Source organism: Xyrauchen texanus, unplaced genomic scaffold (assembly GCF_025860055.1).
Source record: "Xyrauchen texanus isolate HMW12.3.18 unplaced genomic scaffold, RBS_HiC_50CHRs HiC_scaffold_137, whole genome shotgun sequence".
Classification (NCBI taxonomy): Eukaryota; Metazoa; Chordata; class Actinopteri; order Cypriniformes; family Catostomidae; genus Xyrauchen; species Xyrauchen texanus.
The window spans coordinates 62,501-66,253 of record NW_026265729.1 but is presented as its reverse complement, the minus strand read 5'-3'; the positions used below and the strand labels follow the sequence as shown (position 1 = coordinate 66,253).

Genomic DNA, 3,753 nt, shown 5'->3' with positions numbered 1-3,753 from the left:
GGAAACACAGATGGACTTGACTGAAAGTTTGGAAAGTGCCCAAATGGGTTTGACTGAAAGTTTGCAAAGTGAGTTGGACAATGTGGAACTTAATGATCAAAGGAATAAAGAACAACTGGCTGTAAAGGAAAGTTAAGGGGGAAAAGAAGAAGATAAACAACTGAAGTCAACTAAAAAGGACACAATTGAGACTGGGAATAAGTATGATGTGTTAAAGGATCTGGAGGAGAATGAACTGACATGATGGGTTTTATCAATGTTTTTATAGTTTTCATGCTTTTAAGAATCGTTACTTTTAATGCTAGAGGACTTTTAGACATAAGCAAATTTGAAAAAGTGAAAGAAATGTGTAAAGGAGAGGATGTGATTTTTTTACAAGAAACTAACTGGAGAGAAGGGGTTATAAGTGAAATAAGGAAAAGATGGAATGGGGAAATTTTATTTAGCAACGGGGATGGTAGAATGGGTAGAGGAGTGGCAGTCTTAATAAAAGAAAACAGAGGTGTAACATAAAACAGTGTATAAGGATAATGATGGGAAATGTATAGCGGTGGAAATGGAGTATGAAGAGAAGAAAGTAATTGTAGTAAATGTACAAACAACCAATTTCCAAGGATAAATAAATAAATCCCAGTTGAGCCAGGGGGGAGTGTATGAGTTAAAACAAACATGTTTTCCATGTGGTTTGCTAAAAGAGGGCATACTCAGCTGCACAATTATATGCTTAACACATAATAATAATCCAGTGGCCAAAGAAAACTGTTCTCTACTTAAAAAATGACCTCAGGAGGCTTTCTTTCGGATGTGTCCACCACATTTTGGAAGCACTGCACTTTGTTTGTAGTTTCCTAGTCTGTATGTTTCAGTCAAGAAATAGCAAAAAAAAAAAAAAACCCTCTACTGCTTTCTATAGGAGACAAGATAAATGAGCAAGCTGTCCTTTGCCACAGAGAAAGCTAAATGAAAGAAAATCAATCAAACAACCAATTTCCAAGGATAAATAAATAAATCCCAGTTGAGCCAGGGGGGGAGTGTATGAGTTAAAACAAACAAGGAAAAGCAAAAGCTTACAGCACCTGGTATTCCCAGAAAGTCTCCCATCCAAGTAATAATCAGGCCCAGCCCTGTTTGTCTTCTGAGATCAAACGAGTTCGGGCCTGCACAGTGTGGTATGGCCGTAAGCGAGTGCTGCGGCTACCAGCAGGCCATTTAAAGCAAGCGCACTGCACGCATCCTTATGCTGCTCTCCCATCATTAAAATATGTCTTGTACTGCAGCTCTAAAAAAGAGACAACAGGCCCTTTCCTCTCAGACATTGTCTATTTTTATTTATTTCTCTTTTTGAAAAGGTAAATAGAGAAGAGTTTTCTTTGGCCACTGGCTTATTATTACATGTTAAGCATATAATTGTGCAGCTGAGTATATCCTCTTTTAGCAAACCACATGGAAGCTATGACACAGGTATGCAGATAAAGGTATTGTGGACGACTCCTGTGAAATTGAATGACTAGAGAGGAGGCACTTACCTTTTCAAAAAGAGAAATAAATAAAAATAGACAATGTCTGAGAGGAAAGGGCCTGTTGTCTCTTTTTTAGAGCTGCAGTACAAGACATATTTTAATGATGGGAGAGCAGCGTAAGGATGCGTGCAGTGCGCTTGCTTTAAATGGCCTGCTGGTAGCCGCAGCACTCGCTTACGGCCATACCACCCTGTGCAGGCCCAAACTCATCTGATCTCGGAAGCAAAACAGGGTTGGGCCTGTTTAGTACTTGGATTGGAGACTTCCTGGGAATACCATGTGCTGTAAGCTTTTGCTTTTTCCTTGTTTGTTTTAACTCATACACTCCCCCCTGGCTCAACTGGGATTTATTTATTTATCCTTGGAAATTGGTTGTTTGATTGATTTTGTTTCATTTAGCTTTCTCTGTGGCAAAGGACAGCCAGCTCATTTATCTTGCCTCCTACAGAAAGCAGTAGAGGGTTTTTTTTTTTTTGCTATTTCTTGACTGAAACATACAGACTAGGAAACTACAAACAAAGTGCAGTGCTTCCAATATTTGGTGGACACATCCGAAAGAAAGCATCCTGTGGTCATTTTTTAAGTAGAGAAGAGTTTTCTTTGGCCACTTATTATTACGTGTTAATCATATAATTTTGCAGCTGAGTATGCCCTCTTTTAGCAAACCATATGGATGCTATGACACAGGTATGCAGATAAAGGTATTGTGAACGACTCCTGTGAAATTGAATGAATAGAGAGAGGCACTTACCTTCTCAAAAAGAGAAATAAATAAAAATAGACAATTGTCTCTTTTTTGATCTGCAGTACAAGACATGTTTTAATGATGGGAGAGCAGCGTAAGGATGCGTGCAGTGCGCTTGCTTTAAATGGCCAGCTGGTAGCTGCAGGTCTTGCTTACGGCCATACCACCCTGTGCAGGCCCGAACTCGTCTGATCTCGGAAGCAAAACAGGGCTGGGCCTGGTTAGTACTTGGATGGACGACTCCTGTGAAATTGAATGAATAGAGAGGAGGCACTTACCTTTTCAAAAAGAGAAATAAATAAAAATAGACAATGTCTGAGAGGAAAGGGCCTGTTGTCTCTTTTTTAGAGCTGCAGTACAAGACATATTTTAATGATGGGAGAGCAGCATAAGGATGCGTGCAGTGCGCTTGCTTTAAATGGCCTGCTGGTAGCCGCAGCACTCGCTTACGGCCATACCACCCTGAGGGCGCTATAGAGCAAACAGGACGTGAGTTGGCAGTTTGGAGTGAGCAGTTGGTGAGAGAGGCTCACCAAACACTCGGTGTGTTTATTTTTGTTTTGTGTTTAAATTAGTTTTTATTTTTATCAGTGTTTAGTCTTTTTTTTTTGTTTTTTGTCTTTTTTTGTTTGTGTAATTCCTCCCAGCAGCACATGCTGTTTGGTGTGAGTTTAAACACTGTTTTTGTGTGTTTTTTTTCCCCGTTTTTGTTTAAAAATGGATGGATTAATGGCAACAGACATGGACTTGGCAAGAGGAACATGGCGGCAAACGGAAACAGGACTGGAAAAAAAACAAAGAGAAAAGGATGGCCCTGAAAAGAGATACAAAAGATCCTACACTAAAGAAGCAACGGTTGTTGTGGATTTGGCAGCGGTGCAAGAAGGAAAAGCAGAAGATATAATTCAAGCATTGAAAGACAAGATGGACGTGGCAAGCATATTAGCGGTAAGACCCAAAATTATGAAAGAATATGAGATCACATTTGAAAAGGAAGAAGATATTGAAAAGCTGGATGAAGGATTGATGATTAAAGGAAAAATGTGTGAAATTAAAAAGCTAAATAACAAAGAATTTGTTGTATCTTTCATGCATCTGCCCGCATACCTGGACGACGGAGAAATTCTACAGAAGCTGGAGGGATGGGGGGTAACTCCCATCTCTCAAATAAGGCAAAAAGTTTACAACGGCACCCACATAGATGATGGAACGAGGTTCCTGAAGGTGCGGTTCCCGAAAGAAGTGGTCTTCTTACCCTACAGCACTAGGATCGAGACGGGAGAGGGTCTGCAATACTTCAGGGTGATTCATAGCCAACAGGTGAGAACCTGCAGATTGTGCATGAGCCCCGAACATGTGATGAAGGACTGCCCGGACTTCAAATGCTTTGAATGTGAGGAAACAGGCCACTTCGCGAGGGACTGCAAGGTGGTGAGGTGTCCTGACTGCAAGCGTGCACTGGACAAGTGTGAATGCTGGTACAGCAAC

General features: G+C 40.7%; 2 pseudogenes; one reads left to right on the top strand and one right to left on the bottom strand.

Moving 5' to 3' along the window:
* Positions 1-1,064: 1,064 nt before the first annotated feature.
* Positions 1,065-1,183, bottom strand: LOC127641684 (uncharacterized; annotated as a pseudogene).
* Positions 1,184-1,692: 509 nt separating this feature from the next.
* On the top strand, positions 1,693-1,811 carry LOC127641683 (uncharacterized; annotated as a pseudogene).
* The last annotated feature ends 1,942 nt before the right edge of the window (positions 1,812-3,753 follow it).